Source organism: Microtus ochrogaster, chromosome 5 (assembly GCF_000317375.1).
Source record: "Microtus ochrogaster isolate Prairie Vole_2 chromosome 5, MicOch1.0, whole genome shotgun sequence".
Lineage (NCBI taxonomy): Eukaryota > Metazoa > Chordata > Mammalia > Rodentia > Cricetidae > Microtus > Microtus ochrogaster.
In genome coordinates this window covers 18,204,123-18,223,054 of record NC_022012.1, presented here as the reverse complement: position 1 = coordinate 18,223,054, position 18,932 = coordinate 18,204,123, and the positions used below count along the sequence as shown (strand labels likewise).

Genomic DNA, 18,932 nt, shown 5'->3' with positions numbered 1-18,932 from the left:
AAGAATAAAAACATGTTTTTTAAAAAAAAATAAATCATTCTATAACTTAAAAAATTTCAGTTCTTGCACCTTTTGGCTCTGAGGTGGTTGTTTTCATCTCAAGTTTATTATTTTATCGATGGCTCCAGTTTGGTCCTGAGTGGCTTTTCTATTTTCTGCACTGCTTCCATTAGTTCTTTGCATAGCTGTAACAGCTGTTCTACAATCTTCCGCCAGTAGATCTCTTATAAAGTCTGTGTCAGGAACTGCTTCTCCTCACTGACTTTTTATGTTGAGTTCTCCACACTTTGAGTGTGTCTTTGCACGCCTTGTCTGTTTTTAAACAGGTTCTCTAAATCTAAAAATTCTATGACTCTAGAAATCATGTCATTCCCCCCCTTTCTATTTGTCTTATTTTTATTTTTGCTTTGGGTTTTGTTAATTATTCTTTCAACAATTTTTGAAGGTTGTCCTAAAGATTAGCCGTAAGTGCAAACTCAAACTTTCTGAAATCTTTCCTGGGAATGAATGATCACTTTCTAATTTTTCCCTTATAAACTTGTGATTTTTTTAAACTATCTAAATATTTAATGTCTGGTTTCCAAGAAAGGAAAAAAAAACTGGACAGGTTACAAAAAATAGGGCATTGGGTCCCTGTAAATTGCTTTAATATGGAGAGAAGGGGCCTAGACCGACTGAGGGGGCACAGTAATGGTCTCTTACACACTTCTCTGCAATCTAGGGAAAGCATCAGTCAGTAGATCTCTCAAACTTAGAGTACTTATTTCCCAACCTGATGCTACAGGCATTATGCAAACCACTGCAGGTTCGTGTACTGAGCCACCAATGATGGGGTCTGGGATGAGAGAGCATATAACTGCTAGTGTGCAAAGGATTGAAGTTGATCAAAATTCAGCACACTTTACAGACCAAGCCATTCTCTAAAGTTGCAAGATTTCAGAGACTCCCAAGTCTCAAGAAAAAATGTTAGACAGAAGCCACCATGACAGTTTTCGATGTGGACGAAGAGAGGCCTACAGACTCGTTTCACTCCATCCCAAATCGTTCTCATCAGTTATACATTCTTCATGATTCTTTTTTTCCTCCCAGGTAGGAACAATGTCTTAGTACTTTTATTCAATTGCAAATTGGACAAAATCACAAATTCCAGTGTGAAAACATGTAACCATCTGTAGCCACGATCACCAAAGTCATTCTGCCCATCTTCGGTAGATAACTCCTCTTTATGTGTTTTATTTCCTTCTCATATAAACAAGTTTCCCTGGATTCTGAGCATTACGGACACAGTTGTCACCATCTATCATCCATAGACTTTCATTTGTGTGGAATTTTTAAATTTGATTTCTCTTGGGAAATTTTGCAAGTTTTCATTGGCTTTGTGGATTTAATTCTCATGATGCCCTCATGTTTATTTTTCCTGCGTTAAGGCGTGGGGTAGACACAGCTAGGTATGTTTCAATATTTGCTCAAATATGCCATCCCAAACAAAGGGAAATACAATATTCATTGCTGTATCTGCGAGGGCAGGGGCCATGTTGCTGGTGGATGGTGAGGAATCACTGAAGGGGAGTTTTTCTAGGCACTGAGAGCATCTTTGCTTGCCTTCTTTCCCTTGTGTATACTGCAACCAGGAGTTATTTGTGGCTGGCTGTTTAGTCCTTCACTAAGAGGCGGCAGGAATAGTCGAGAGGAGGCTCTCAGGTGCTCCTCCTAAGTGCTCAGAATGTTCATTTCCAGACAGCTCACAGCTTCGAACTTGACCCAATGTTTGCTTGCTGGGCTTCTTCAGTCTAAGCTCCTGTCACTTCGCTGATCCCAGGCTATGATGAAACCTCTAGACAGAATCTGCTACCTAAGGCCAGCAGATTTCCTCCCTAGGGCTATAAATTTATTTCTTTTAACTTAAAGGCTCACACTTTTCCTCCTAGTCCCATTGCCACTGTTCAATGAGTGCAGCTCAGTCATCTTGCAGAAGGTTCCCACAGTTCTATATTAGTCTGTTTATTTTCTTACAGAGTTATTTCTGCACTTACATATCCTTTCAATTGGAAACTCACTTTAGAAGGTTGACTGACTATGTTAGACAATTATAGGAAGGACTGGCTCATGGCTGATGCTAAACATATAATAGAGAATTGCATCAGGAGTCCTGTACTCTCAGAATGATAAATGGTTCTAACTTTAAACATTCAAAGACAAGTGCAAGTACATCTTTCTATTACAACGGTGGCTCTTCCTCTTTCAATCAGTAAAGGCAATCATGCCACATGTTAGCAAGAAAAGATTTCTATGATCCCGACTCTTCTTACGTTTTTACATTCATTCAGAAAACCTGTTTCGTTGATTTTATACTGTGTGGTGAAAAGCAGAGACTGATGGCACCAGCCCATCTCCGTTTCTTACTTGATAACCTTGTGAATGGAGGAAAGTCTGTGTCTTTCCTTTCTGCTTATATTGGTTCTTATGAGGCGGCTATGGGAAGGTGACATCATCAAGAACAGGATGCCATTGGTTCTAGGCCCTGCTGATGTCACAGGGAGAAAATAAGCATCATAACTAGCTACCGTTTTCCATCACAAGTTTTTATATAAATATTCACTAGTATAACTTTTATACTGAAATTCTGTTCTCTAAAAGCACCAATGTGTGTTTTTCTTTGAGCCCATGATGTTTTGGAGATTTCTGTCCATGGTCAGGTGGTCTGTTGCTTTGACTTGTGACAGGACAACACATCCTGACAGGGGTATGGGACAGTCACGTCACTCACTGCACCAGCTGGCAGAAGGGAAATGAAGAGACAGAAGCACCACAGTTCCCTGGAAAGTTTATCCTCAGGACCCAAAGAACTCCTGCAGGGCTCCAGCTTCTGGAGGTTAGTTCCACAGCCTGAAATCGGAGACCAGGCTTTTACATTTGGGCATTTTGAGGCACTCAGCATCCAAATGTAGCAATACTGTACAGGGTACAAAAACTGGACAGCCAGAGTTCTGGTCTCCAGCTGGCTTGCAACAGTTGTTTTCATGAATTCTAATGTTATTAATGAAATATAAAAATACACATGTGTACCGTGTAAGTTCATTTCTGGTTGCATTCAGCTTTATAGTTGCTCTTCTCTCCACTTAATTTTCCTATAAATACAAGAAAAATGGGCTTATTATTTGAAGATCAGAATATCAGAAAACACATTATCAATTATCTCAAAAATAGCCATTTTTCTGTTTTAAGTTCATCATTTTTGTGCTTTATTTGGCAAATAACACAGAGATTTAATATTTCTTAAAATCATCAGTGTATTCATTCTTAATCTTTCCTGTACAAAATTTAATGTAACAAACACCTTTCTATAACTTTTTCCTTTAAAGTATATCCTAAAAACTTTTTTGTCAGTTCTCAGAAATCACCTCCTATTTTATAGATGCATCCTGGTCCGTTTTATGAATATGCTTTAGCCTCTCCTTGATGAAAATTTACTTTTTATGTAACATTACAGCTCATAACCAATATATTTTTTACAAAATTTTAAGTTGATCTTCATAGTAGATTCCTTGAAGTGGGATGGTTGAGTTCTAAGGTCAAATTAAATATTCCTCAAATCTCTCTACCACATGGACTTTCTGACTCTTTGTGGCTAGTTTCAGGCATCCTGGAGTTCTTTCTTTTCTATGGACTCTGGCATTTTATTATCATCAGAATAATTCCCCTCTCGGGCATAGCCCTCAGGGGTTGACTTGATCACTTTTAATACAAGGAGCTAATGTTTGAGACAGATTACTTGACACAGTCCCTGTTTCCAGGATTCCATGGTCAATAAGGAGAGTTGCTCACAGCTGGGACTCATTCATGACAAGTGGTGTATTAAAGATGCTTGAATGAGACATCATAGGGTTCTGAAAAAGATGCAGTCTAGGGGTGCTGGGTAATTTTGGAAGAAGAGTGATCTCAGAGATGTTTTGCAAAGGTTGCAGGGGTGAGGCCAGACTGATGAACACATTTATACATCAGGATATCAGAGGAGAACCTGGTGCAGAGAGATGAAACATGCCCGTGAAGTAGATGCCCTTGGTAAGTGTGACATATGGCAAGACATGAGAATAGCAAGGGCATCCCAGCAGCTCATAGGAGACATGGCACATCAAAGGGGGAATATTGATTTTCATTTGACACAGCAAGAAAAAATGGAACGCAATTTATATCAAAGTAGTATGTTTGGGCTTTATGCAAGGTACCATAATAAGTAGCAACTGAAGGTAAGGAGACAAAGATACAAAGTTAGAAGCTTATGGATGCAGTTGGGACAATTAGGCCCTGTTTGGATGTGCCAAGAACCAAAGACTCACAACAGAAAGACATGAAACTCTCAATCCTCTCTGTGTGTACTTCTCCTTTTCGGTTCTCTACTCTTAGATATGGTGGGAGCCACGAATTGGAGTTTCCCTCACATCTCTGTATCGATCCTCACATCGAATGCATTCCTGCATCCTATGGATTTAACCATCAAGGCGGATCTCCAAACAGCCCCTTTCTATTGTTCTTGTAATCAGGCCCTACTTAGGCTTGCTCTCTGGGAACTTCCTACGCAGAAACTGGGTGAGCATCTTTCTCCCAAGCATGGCCATAGTGTTCATCCTCTGAATGTGCACCTCCTCACAGTGCATTTTAGGGTGAAGTCTGAGCCCCTTACATATCTGTGGGCACAAGGGACCTGGTTCTGCTCCACCATTCTATTTCAATTTCAGCACCTTTTCCTCCTACCTACCTTTGCTGGGTTTCTTGCTATTTCTGGAGCACACAGTCCTCTTTTCTACTCTCTAGGCTCCTGCCTCAGCCCTTCTATCTGTGTGGATCACATTTTCTCCACGACGTCTTCTGATTGCTGTCCCTTCCTCGTCTCTCAAACCTGCAGTATTATTTCATGCGGATTTCTCAATCCTGAGGCTCTGTGACTCTCATCTTTATTTACTTGGGGCAGGGTGGACTTTTCCTACCTGCCTAACAGAATTACTGACCCTCCATATCTACAAAATGAAGCAAGTCACCTCTCTGCTGTTTTCTCAACAACATACTCTGCTGGACCAAGTTCCCATTTGCAAACAGGAGAATAGGGAAAGGACTTTGTTTCTCTGAGATATATGGTCACGTGATTCCTGTTAAGCAATGTTCACGAAGCGCAGATTCAAGAACGGGCTGCAGCTATGTCCTTCCTCACTCAGCTCCCAGTGTCCCACTATCAAGTCCTCGGAGACTGTTGTTTATACTGCAGAGTTACCACACTGTAATCACAGCTGAAGCTCATCATACTTCAAGAACAATACCTTTAAAGAAAAAGGCAGCCAACCCAAATAGAGTGCTTTGAGTATAGAATAGACTTTAAAAACTTATTAAGGAAAAATATAACTATAAAAAATTTCCTTAAGGCTTTCATGTAATTCATCTTGATATTTTAGAGTCTTGGGTAAGTGAATTTATTAACTGCACTTATTTCTCTTTTTTTTCAGTTGATTGTTTTAATATTTAAGGCACTTACTTAACATGCAGTGCGTTTCTATCATCTGGTATTTCTTTTAAAACATAGGACAGGCTTCAGTCTCATTGTGGAGCTCCAACTTCAGGATGATGGGGACATGGCGATACTTTCTATGAGGCAATGAGGGGGGATTCCCTGTATATCACCTTCCTTAGCAAGTCTGCGTTCTGACCAATGATAAAGAGGCACAGGGAAACTCCTTTATTACATCACCAACACAGCCTTATCCAGGCACAGTATGTCACCGTTGTGATTAGGAGTACATCGTTTGGATAGTGTCTCCTCAGGCAAGTATGAGCCTCATGACAGCAGACAACATTTAATTTTGGTCCCCTTTAATATCAATCCTGAAGTCACTCTGGCTACACCAGGGAGCCTTGGAATGTGTCCCTCATAATAAGGAAGTCTTCTGTGACACTAGGGACATATAGCGCAAGTCTTGTTAGGGCAACTACATCATGCTTATTATCAACATACAACACAGCATGCTGGCCTCTGGCTGTGTTCCACCAGATGACATGCCTCCTCCTTAGCTTCTTCTTGCTTCATCGCTAGTATCCAAGCCTCATAGTTCTCCAGCTGTGGCCATCAGCACTGTGAAAGGTACCATCACGGTCTGAACCCCCTGAATTCTGTGTAGCTACAGCTAACGATTCTGGAGGGGGCTGCTTGCATTGCTTATTTCTCTGCCATTGAAACGAAAATAAGCAACAGAAACAACTTGAGAGAAGGAAGCTTTGCATTGACTCAGAGCATCAGAGGACTGCAGTTTGCAGTGGTGTGGAACGTGTGGCCAAGGTCACGTGAAGTAAAGGTGAGGCGGTTCCTGTTCACATAGTGGAGGATCAGAAGCAGAGAGAGCAACTAGCAACAGAAGGATGTCATTTTCAAAAGTCTACCCTTGGCAATTCACTTTTGCCATCGAGGATCCACTTCTTAAAGGTTCCACAGCCTCTGAAAACAGCACACCAGTTAGGGAACAAATGCTTTTCTATGGGTGACATTCATATTCAAGCCATAGCACCTCTGGTGTCATGAGTCTTATCCTATCACAAACTTGGAGGGACATTTGATGAGGATGTGGAATCTTCATTTCCTCTAGAGTTGTTTCCTACTGAGACTCAATCCAGGATACAACCATGTGTTCACTTCTTGTTGCTGGAGGAACAAACTGCCACAGGTATGGCCATCCTGAAACAACTAAAGGGATTATCCCTTCCTTGTGTGGATCAGTGGGCTGGGCGTGGTGTTCTCTGCTCTGAGTACACAAAACTGGTTATGCATGCTGTGTCTTTTCCAGATTCTGGAATGAGTCTGCCCCAAAGTTAAACTAGATTCTTGGACAAATTCTCTTTCTAGCCACTGTAGAACTCAGTCCCTACTCTTTTGCTGCTGTCACTAGGAACAGGGTCAGTAGTATGGCTGTTCTCTTGCCCATACTCTCCACATGGTCCTGTCTTAACTTCAGCAAGAAGATTTTGTATTTAAGGTGTCATGTGATCAGATTGAACCCTCCTAAAAGTTATAGAAATCTCCATTTGAATGATGTCTGCAATGGCAATCACACTCTAAAAAAAACCCTTTGTCATAAATTGTATTATATTAACATCACCCAGAAGTAAGGTGTGAAAACCTTTGTAGGCCTTTCTACCACAGGCTCTAGGTTCCTGTTGTCCTCATTGAGTGAAGGAAGGAATCCCTTTATAATGATAAAGTCCCTGGACTTGGGCAAAAATTTTACATTTAGCATGCTTCATGACTCTTACAACAATTCCAGAAAATAGATTTGCTTATCTTCTTACTACCCAGAAGGAAGTAGGACCAATAACCAAAAAGGTTAGGTTAGTAATAAAGACAGTACATCATGCTGCGGAGTCCCATTTGGGTCACTTCGGTCTCCTGCAGGAGACTCATCTAAGCTTGTGTGCAGTGTTGCTGGTGCCAAGCACAACCAGAAGAAGGCAACTGAGCCAGGCAGAGAAGCCGAGTGACGTAGGAGAGTGAGATCAGAAGAGGCAACCTGAAGGCAAGTGGAGGGGGTACGGTTAAGGGCTGCGAGAGGTGTGCTAGAGGAAGCCCTTAGCACAGGGTCTTATAGAGAAGAGAGTGAGATGAAATATATACCTAGATTTCTCTCTCTGTCTCCGTCTCTAGACGTCTCTGTCCCTATCTGTGTGTGTATGTATGTGTCTGTCTCTGTCTCTCTCTGTGTGTCTGTCTGTTTCTGTCTCTCTGTATGTGTGTGTGTCTCTCTTTCTGACCCTGTCTCTCTCTCTCTCTCTCTTTGTATGTGTGTGTCTGTCTCTGTCTCTATCTTTCTCTGTCTCTCTCTCTCTGGTTCAGGTGACTTACTGGGCTAGTCAAGTGATCCTGAACCCCTCAAATGGTAGCCCTCTCCATTTAAGCATTGCCTTTCCCTTCCTGCCGAGTGTGTAGGTAGTTCCCAGACACAAACAGCAGCCATGCAAACACTTAGGCCTGGCTGGCCCTGTGTAAGGTGCGCCCCAGTGTAAACATTGATGAGAATACAAATATCCTTGTCCTGACTACATCCTGGAACTGTCCTCACACCAGATATTCCAAATTTATCATTTCATGATCTCTACAATGACTATAATTTTCATGGTATATCTAGAAAAAATATACATCATATTCATTTATCCACTAGTTGCATCTCATCAACGTAGTGTATGTTTGTTTTTTGATGATTCTTTAGGTCTTTGAGAATAATAAAAGCCATAAATGAGAAACTGTGGGCATGGAGGTGTTCTATTGAAACTCCAGCACTCAGGAGGCTGAGATGGGAAGTCACAAGTTTGAGGCAAACTCTGGACACATAGTGAGACCTTGTTTCAATAGCTAAAACTGAAAAATAGTTTATTTTGTAAAAAGGAAAATAAACTGTATGTTGGTTCTAGAGCCATTGGAGCAGACTGGATATCACTTCCTGCTCACCATCCCCCATGCTGATGCTTGTAAGACAACAGCTGAAGCCTAGCATGGTGAGGGTGTCCCAGCACCATCACTGAGTGACAAGTATCAGCTATTATCACCTAACATGGTGAGGGTATCCTACCACCCCAAGCGCACAGTGTTTCTCTAAGGCTGACTCAGTGAACACTCCATCACTGAGTGACTACTATCAACTCTTGTCACCGATCCTGAAACTTTTGAATGCCCCGCTGTGGGCTGAGTGTAACGCCCTGGGACCCGCTGGTATTGCAGATGTGAACGCCGCCCTAGCAACCCGAAATATATTGACTCATTTCATCCTTGCAGCCCTGTAATTTTGAAAAAAATGCTATTTCTTCTCTCCGACTTGGAGATGAAGACACCGAGCTGAACACAAGGACTATGTTAAAGGTACAGAAGAAGCGGAGTGGAGTCAGGCCATGAACTCTGCTTCCTGCCTCTGAAGTCTGCATACTGCCCCAGTAAGAAGTTTGGAAGAAGGGAAACTTGGAACTGCTTCTAAGATCTGCCTGGCCTCAGGTTAGCCAACTGACCTCCATGGGCTCTATTGTCCTTTTCTGAGATAAGAGGATAATAAGACAAATTATGCCAAGACCTGGAACTATATAACTATGCATAAAGTTCTCATTTGAAACTAGTGCAATTTTGCAGAGGGATTTGCTTTCCCTGTGTGCTCCTTTATCACATGGTACCCAGGAGAATGCTGTGAGATACAAACCAGCTTGAAGAAGCGGAATGCAGAGATAATTCAGAGGACATTGTAGCGAGGCTGTGAATCATGGTTCGAACCACCCACCTTTAGGGGCTGAGTCTCCCTGGGATGCAGGCCTTTGATGCCTGATTGCTCTCCTAGGCCTTCAATAAAGCTGAAGCTCTGAATCTAGGAGAAAAGGTTTCCCTGCCAAAACATGATATGATTCTGAAGAAGTGATAAGAAAATAGCAAACATTGTAATACAAAACTATATTTTTCTAACTAATCCTAAAATTCACGTGGAAGTACAAAAGACCCCAAGTAGCCAAAGCAATCTGGAACAAAAAGGAACAAAGCTGAGGATCCACAATAGCTGATTTAAAGGAATCCCATGGAGCCAGGGGAGCCACAGAGCGGGCTCTGGCAGAAACCAACAGAACAGATCAAAGATCTCAGGAATGGAAGCACACCTCAGCCAGCTAATTTTGGGAAAGGCACCAGAAACACACTGAACAAAGGACAGCCTCCTGAATAGAAAGTGCTCCAAGAGCTAGATAGCCACATGCAGGAGATTAAAAAGCAGTCCCCTATTTATGACCTGACTCTACAAAACCTACTCAGTCCATCAGAGGTCTTAATGAGGGCCCAGACTGTGAGATGGTGGGAAGGAAATATTGAAACGATGCTTCAAAACACTGGATCTGCATGGCATCAGGGAACAAGACACTTGGTTGAGGCAAAAAATCTATAGGTTTCCTAATTCTTACTCTTTAGGAAAATCATGGCACTAGATCATCTACCATCATCCACTTGTAACACTCATTCTCAAGTTGTGTTATGAAAAAGAGAGGTAGCTGGGTGGTGGTGGCACACACCTTTAATCCCAGCACTCGGGAGGCAGAGGCAGGCGGATCTCTGGGAGTTCGAGGCCAGCCTGGTCTACAAGAGCTAGTTCCAGGACAGGATCCAAAGCCACAGAGAAACCCTGTCTCGAAAAACTAAAAAAAAAAAGAAAAAGAAAAAAGAAAAAGAGAGGCAATGCAGAGGGCTGTCCTGTGACATCCCTGTTTTGTCAAGTGAGGAAAAGTCTAGAAAAAAACCCCAAAACTCTCTTTTCTTCCTATCACAAGAAAAACAAAGCTTTAAAATTCTTTATTACCATATAGCAATTGTCCACATAAATGAGTTTATTGTGATATTTCGTTACTGTGTGTGCAGGGTGCAACCATGAAGTTGCTCTCCTCCCATTGCCTCCCATTGCCTCTCCTCTTGTCTGTCTCCTGCCTAACCTACTATTCATAGCTTGCATGTGTATCATTTGGTGTCTGCCTTATTTCATGTAGCATAGTATGTTGCCATGCTGTTGGGTAGCTAGAAACAGGCAAAAACCAGTGAAAGCAGAAAGAGAGCCATATCACAGTACCGGGCTTCAGCAAGGACGGAAGTCAACCACAGAGAGTAAAGGCAGCCATGAGACAGAAAAACAGGGAGCACACAGTCAGCTGAGGGCCAAAGCCAACCATAGGGTAAAAGCAGTCATGAGATGGAGAAACAGGGACCACGTATTCATTAGCAAGAGTATATTCAGGATATATGGGGATCTAAAAAAAGGGTAACAGCAAAAATTAAGTAATGCAACTTTAAAAATACCAAAGGCTGTGAATAGATAGTTCTCAAAAGAAATAAAAAGGGTCAACAAATATAAAAATTATTTCACATGTGCTATTAGGGAAATGTAAATTAAAACTACAACGAAATGTATACTCATCCTAGTAAGCAAGGCCATTATGGAAACAAACACACAATAGGCATCCCATAAAACTCACAAAAATGAACAATGCTAGTAAGGATGTGGAGGCAAAACGCGCTGCTGGCAAAAATGTAAGTTAGAACAGGCAGTATGAAAATTCCTCAGAAAAACTAAAAGCACACCCACCATAGCAGATAACTACCTGTGTGTAGTATATACAAAATAATGAGATCAGTAGACTAAGGAGATACTTATTTATTTATTACAACATTATTTGTAGTATATTATAACATTAATTGTAGTAGCCACAATGTGTAGTAGCCTAGGTGCCATCAACAGAATAGAGAAGAGAATGTAGTACAAATGCCCAGGGCAGACTATTAGTCATCCAGAATGAGCAAAGGCCTACCACTTGGAGAAATGGAATGGCATAGTAACATGCTATGTTACATGAAACAAGGCAGACACAGAATGACATGCATGCAAGCTATAAACAGTAGGTCAGGCAGGAGACAGACGAGACGAGAGGCAAATGGAGGAGGGATTCAATATTGCACACTGCACATATGTAATGAAATACCAAGATGAATCCATTTACATGGACAATTGCTATACAGTGTTTTAGAAAATTAAAACCTTGTTTTTCTTTTGACAGTAAGAGAAAGCAAATTTTTTTTTAAAAGCTAGAGTCCTTACCTGACAAAACAGAAATGTCACAGTGCATTACCTCTCTTTATCATAATAAGTTAAGAAGATAAAAAAGAATCTTCCAATTAAACCATGAAGGCCTAAGGGAAAATCCTTCCTACACATTATTTCTGTTCCAGAGTCTCAAACACTTTCATTAGTGACCTCCAAGTGAGTAAAATCCATTTCTGCCACAGCTACCCATCTCCTCGGGCAGCCAGGGTCACAGCATGCACAATAAACTCTGCCCTTGAAGCCCCCCACCCCGAGTCCTGGGCTCTGCTCCTGCGCAGAGCACAATGTGCTGCTTCAGCTCCTTTGCTGGTCATGGGCTTTTCTTTCTGCTGGAAGATGGACAGTGAAGTGAATTAAGGCAGGCGTCAAACCCTGCAGTCCTGTGAGTGCTCTCCAGTGCTCCCCTCCCTGGAACTCTAACAAGGGGAGGACCTTGTCATTGGGAGGATGAGCTAGGTGGCAGACACAAAGTTGATGTCTCTGTGGACATGCTTCTGATTATTTTCAATCAGATCAGTTCCTAGTCTCTCCTCACCTCTAAATACTTAGCTTAGGTATCCCTGTATCTACTATCCGTGAACAAAAACCAGTTACCTGTTGGTCTTGGAGAAAACAGGCAAGTTTTATAAGGCAAATCAATGCATACTGTAAAATACAAAAACAAAAACAGGTATCATGGGCAATGCAAGTGCAGGCATCCTCACTGTTCTGCTTTCTTCACAAGGTTCATCTTTCCTGCCATGAACACTGATTTCACATATGCGCAACTACTGGTGTAACCCAATAGTGATATGGAAATTGGCTTTAGAAAGTTTATCTTGGCATGCTTGTGCATGAGTCATACAAAACACATGCTGTGTTAGTGCCATGGGATGGCTGCTGTGGAAATTTAAGCATTACAAGGACGTTAGAGGGTTAACATCAGCCAGATCAACGACTCAACCCAAATTATCCCTCTGAACAATGTGCTACAGAGCAGATTGTCCCCAGCCATCATTCGCAAAGGTTTCTCCTACAATATTGTTTCCGTTGCTTCCCTTTTCTGGGAAATGCAGCTTGAAGCGTAAATAAAGTCCAAATTGTTTAATACCTAGAAACAATTGGGAGGAGCACTAGGCCTTGATAGCCAACACTGACAGAGCAAAAATGGTTGGAGTGTTGTAAAACTGCCATTCTGTTTTGCAATAAGTTCAATTAAGAAAAATGGGTTGTCCAAGTTCATGTATTTAAAAAGGAATGAATCTTGCAGCTAGGATATTTGACCCAGGCGTGGCAATCCTGGCTCACAGGTGGCATGGGCTGCATTCCGGTAACGAGGCAGTGCTATGGAAAACTGCAACCAGTTCTTGGTGTTCTAGGCACTACACAGCTTCTTGTAATAATGTTTCATTGAATTATTACATGGTCACAGGAGGAAGCCATGAGAATCACTCTTTCTACAGACCAGGCTTTTCAAACATAAGAACCTTCAACTTTGCTGATGGTCACAGAGCTGGGAAGTTGCACAAGGCTGGATCATTCTCCACTCTAATTTCACAATCATCTTCCAGATACTTAGAGACCAACCAACAAACAAAACATCCTGTGTTTATTTTTAGAAAACAATTGGATTGGTTGAAACCCGATCTGAGGATTGTGTTACCAGTGGGTGACTATTGGGTGCCTTGAATAGCAGCCTCAGTACCCTCTCAGGGCTCAGAATTGGATGTCTATAGCAGACGAGGCTCTGAGGGTAAAAAATTAACTCAAATGAGTTACTTCAGCATGTTCTTTATTTTTTCGTGAAGGGGAGAAAGTGAAGTGAAAGGTACGGAAAAGAAGAGGAAGAGGAAGGAAAGGAAGAGGAAGAAGTAGAAGTAGCAAGGAGGAGAAGAGTAGGGTTGATCTGTTCAAGGTTTTACAGAGCTAGTTGGAAATTTTCATAGGCAAGGACAATGATAATATACATATCAAAATCACAAAGAGGGCACATCAAACCTGACAAAGCAGTACTCCGAAACAGGTGGCCCAGAAAAAAGCCAGCATTCAAGGGGAAAGCACCTGACATTCCAAACCATTAGATGAAGTTAATAAACATCCCTGAATCCTGGATTCACCCATTCTCCTCATCTAATCTCTTCTGTGATCACCAGCTTTGGGGACACCCAGATTTGTTTGTTAGCAAAGGTGGGGCACACTGCCTCCCTGCTCTGTGGCTGTCTTCTATAGAAATTTCTATGTAGTCTGTTAGCTGGTAATTTTGTGGGATTTGGTCTATGTAAACTGACTGTTAGAACAAAGAATGAATGCCATCACTCCAAGATCTCATGGTGTCAGGGATGGAGCAGGAGTAAGGTCATTCCACTACTGGTTACAGGTTACACTGCTGAGGTGTTCTGGGAATGAACCCCATTTCTAAGGGAAAGGTCATGGCTTCACAAGGTTTCCAGATATGACAGCGACTTTTCCAAAATACATGTGTTCCCGCGGCCCTGCAAAACAGGTTGCTCCTAGTGGACATGTACGTATACACTTCCCGTGGATCTGCCTATTGGTCTGTCAGCTGTGCATTCACTGTATAGTGTTGTGGGCTCCAATAGGTGACAAACAGCTATCATTTGCTTGAGGAGCAAGGATTAGGAAAACTATAGATTTATTGTTCCAATTAAGCTTCCTGTTTCCTAATGCTACTGTTACGATTTAAAAAAAAACAAAAAACAAATGGCGCTGTTCACCAAGGGGCTGTGGCCGTCCACAAGGGGCAGCTGGTCCCAGACGGGGAAGGCCAGTCCCTTGAGGAGCTGAGGCGGGTGACCCTAGACTTAGGTGGCTGGGGGAGGAGAGGCAGCAGCCACCTCTTCCAAAGAGTGACAGTGAGAGAAAGAGCCCAGGCAGGCTGGAGAAAGTGGGTGGTCAGCTTGGCCCAGGGAAAGGGGAGTGGTTGGGGCTTGTCTCTTAAAGGGACAGAATACCCAGGTGACAGGACAGACTATTAACAGCTACCTAATTTCAACTGACTTATATTTCCCTTAGATATGTGCAGTGCTACTTTTCCTTTATGCTATTAGGGATATGTTAAATTCCTCCCTGTATTTATTTCACAAATAGTAATTAGGTAGGTGCAGTATATCTTGACTACTGAGATTTGGAAAGCATCCTTATTCTAAGCAACCATCCTGGTTACTAGGGAAAACTTGAAAGGTGGGGGATGTGATATACTGAAATGTAGAACAGGGTTACTTTCTTTCAATTAAAAAAATGTGGAGCAAAGAAATTGTGCCATCCATGAGCAAGCACTGGGGACATGGACAAGAATGTGACAGTCACTAGATGTTCTATCTAGCTGGCAAGATGATCTATTATTATATGTCAAAATGTCACATGATAAATCCTGCAATCGTTGTGCATGAAAGTGGTGCTGGCAGGATGAGGGGCAGCCCACAGCAATTGTGAGGACAGGGGTTTCAGGAGATCCGACTTTCAAAGCCTGGTCTTAGCTAGGCTCTTCCCAGGCACCTGAGGGTAAAGGCAAGAAAAAGCAAACCTCACAGAAGGAATCGTATGGGCAGAAACGTGGGTGCATAGACTAGTCATGGATGTCAAGAGCCCTCTATGTTGTGAAGGTTTTATTAGTGCTATGGTTTAGACTGGGCTTCCATTACTAATGCTGTAGGTAAAGTAAGGCAATTATGGGCTAGATGGACCCAAGAAGATTCAACCCATGGAAACCATCTTTAGTTAAACCAACTGTTAATATATCTAAACTGAAAAATCTGGTGCTAATCTCTTATTCGGGGGTAGGGGAGGTTGGACCAAGATGTCTTCAGCAGGCTCAGTTTGGGCCTAAAATGGTCACTGTACTCAGGTTTGGATGTGACCTGAAATTAAATTTAGGAACAAACCTTTATAACAATCCCTGAGCTTTGAACAATCACAGCAAATAAACCCATTAAAATCACAAAAGCCAACTTTTCAAGCCAGGATATGCTATGCCATACTTTAACAAACTGGTATTTCTGTGTCCCACTTCCATTCTTTTGTACACCACCTCCCTCTTTCCGTGTGCACATGCTATCCAGTCAAGGAGCACTTCTGAGTCTGTCTGGGCTTACCCCTATTCTGGAGGCTTCATAGTCACAAAATGGTCTTTGTTCTGGGTTATTAAACTTTTAGACAGAATTTTGTCAGTGTGGCAAATACCTGACATAAACAACTTCTGGGGAGAAAGACTTCTTTCAGCTACAGCCTAGAGACTCAGTCTGTCCTCGGGAAGGGGAGAGTGAGCAGCTCATGTCAAAGTGGCCAGCAGGCAGACAAAGGTAATGTTGGCTGCTCCCTTTTCCGTCTTTAGTCTATACAGGTTTCCAATTTCAGAGTAGGGATATACTAATGTCCCAAGTACTTTCTAATGGTGGGATAGACCAGTGTCCCAAGTAGTTCCTAATGGTGGCATGGACCAATGTCCCAAGTACTTTCTAATGGTGGGATAGACCAGTGTCCCAAGTGCTCCCTAATGGTGGCATGGACCAATGTCCCAAATGCTCTCTAGTAGTGGGATAGATCAATGTCCCAAGTGCTTCCCAACTTAGCCAAGTAGACAAGACTAACCAGAACACTCTTGACTTTAATTTTTCTGCAGCGTTTCTCTTTTATTTCACACTCTGCTGGACAGTAGCAACTAGCAGGTAGTCTTTAGAAGGGCTAGTGTGTGTATTCTGTGGTTTGAACATCGCTATCCTAGCAACTCTGTGAGGTTGGTACCATTCTTATCTCACCTTACCAAAGTGGCAACTGAAGTGTCCAAAGTCAAGTAACCTACTAAATATCATGTAGAGAAGTAAAGCCAAGTTTGTGTGACTTCAGAGTGCACACGTTTGCAGGTACTACTGACACTTTTTTTTTTGCAGGGTGAGGTTGAATGTTTATTCAGGGGGCTATGGAGGAGGAAAGGTGAAGGGGGGGACAGAGAGAGAGGGAGAGAGAGAGAGAAGAGGAGAAAGAGACAGAGAAGGGGGAAGCAGAGAAGTGGGGAGAGAGGCAGAAGCGAAGCTCTACTACTGACACTTTTGTCTCTGGTTACTTGTTTGCAGGCCTAAGGTACCATTTTGTTGGTTATCAGGAATGTGACAATCGCTCTCTATAAATGATCTATTTCTTAGTCATATGATGTAACACTGTCACCTCAATTTTACATAAGAGAACTCCAAGACCTGAGATCACACAATGGTAAGTAGGGTAGCCATACCATGAACTGTTAGGAATCAATTGCCCAGAGCTACACTTTTCCTAGTGGAGAGCTACTTAGGGATCCAGGGATCTGCATTTAGCTGAGTCTCCGTATAAGTTTTGGGTTAGAAACTGTAGATACGGAATAATCTCACACTTCAGGTTTTAGTGAAGTTGGAGGGGGGACAATTATCCTTTATCTTGCATTAATTGGATTTCCTATAGGAACAGAGCAGTGGGAAGGAGGAAGGAGGAAGAAAGGTGGAAAGAAGAGGAAAGAGAAAAGGAAGGTGTGCTGGTTTGGAAGAGAACGGTACCATAAGTTTGAATTCTTGGTCACCAGGGAAAGGCTATATTTGAAAGCATTAGGAGATATGTCCTGGGGTTGGCTTTGAGGCTTCAAAAGCCCAAGCAAGGCCCAGTATCTCTCTGTTTCTGCTGCCTGTGGACCCTGATGTAGAACTCCCAGCTACTTTTCAAGCACCATGTTGGCCTATGTGCCTCCTTGCTCCCATCATGATAAAATGGGCCAAACCTCTGAAACTGTAAGCAAATACCAATTAAATGCTTCTTTTTATAAGAGTTTCTGTGATCAGCCGGGCGGTGGTGGCGCACGCCTTTAATCCCAGCACTTGGGAGGCAGAGGCAGGCGGATCTCTGTGAGTTCGAGACCAGCCTGGTCTACTAGTTCCAGGACAGGCTCCAAAACCACAGAGAAACCCTGTCTTGAAAAACCAAAAAAAAAAAAAAAGAGTTTCTGTGATCACGGTGTCTCTTCACAGCAGTAGAACCCTGACTAGGACAGATGGACATTTGGTGTTCTTTTCTGGGGATGTATCTCTTACAGCAAGTCTACCCACCCTTCCCACGCTTCTTCCTAGTTGAAACTGATGATGAAGAGGTAAGGAAATAACAGATGAAATTGCCCTTTTCTGTTCAGAGGTAGTCGGTCTCTTCTGTGGATGCTTCTACAACGAGGGCAGACTTTGCCTAGGGGTTATTGGAATATATATTAACTTTCAGATTATTGGAATATATATTAACTTTCAGATTCCCAGTCTCCACACAGCCACGGAGGAGTTTTGAAATTAATTTTGAGAATGGCTATTGAAACCCCAGTTCTGAAGTTCACAAACACATCTTCAGTTAGAGGCAGAAACATAGATTAAAGATCACTCTGTGGTTAGTTTAGAACTTCAAGTGTGAGAGAAAGAGCTAAGCTGACTATGAATTCAACTGGAACTACAGAACTCCCACGTCTATCCTTTCCCGGATGAGTTCCGCAGTCAACCAGGCGTATTCATACTTAAATCATAAGAATGAAGCATTCACCTTCATCCTTATTTCTTCTAAACGACACATTTTGTGCCATTTGAAGCTCATATTTACTGCTTCTATGACTAAAGAGCTCTTAGGAATTGGATGACTGATAGTTTTTTGAAGCGGGGATGCCTCAGGTCAGGCTACATGTATTGGGCTGGGTCTGTACCATACATGTCAACACCATCACTCATGGCCTAGGAGAGAATGCTAAGAACAGGCCAGGGTGAAGCTCAGTGGTGGAGGACTTGCAAAGCTGCTTCAACACCCAGGGCTGGAAAAAAAGAGAAGAGAAAAGTCTGGAAATGTTGAGAACGTGACCTTCAAGGCACCTTGTGCATCGACACCACAGGTGCGGTCCATCTGCACCACAGGTGCAGGCCTCACCTGTTCTTTCTATGAAGCGCTCCTGTTCCAGGATCCCAGTCCACAGCTGTGCTCCTGCCATCAACAGTGACAGCAATCAGAAGCATGAGGCTCTCATTTCTGCTGGCCCTGATATGTGCTCCAGCCTTATTTTTCCACTGCTCCTTTCTAAGGAGCATTGTGGCACCTGTTTTCTAAAACCCACCTGGAGCCCTTGACCCCAGCATTCCAGGCACACTAGCACAGGTGAGGTCACTGTTCCAGTCCTCTCAACTATAATATCCTGTGACCAACCTTATAAACCCCAGATGTGTATCACCAAAGACTTACTGTGGTTTTTTATTCTTTTATCATTTCCAATTGCTTTTTATTTTAATCAATATTTTATATTCATTCTTT

The 18,932-nt window shown here is 42.4% G+C and overlaps 1 pseudogene; it reads right to left on the bottom strand.

The window, feature by feature from the left end:
• LOC101986538 overlaps positions 1-18,712 on the bottom strand; it is a 24,500-nt pseudogene extending 5,788 nt beyond the window's left edge.
• Between the last annotated feature and the right edge of the window lie 220 nt (positions 18,713-18,932).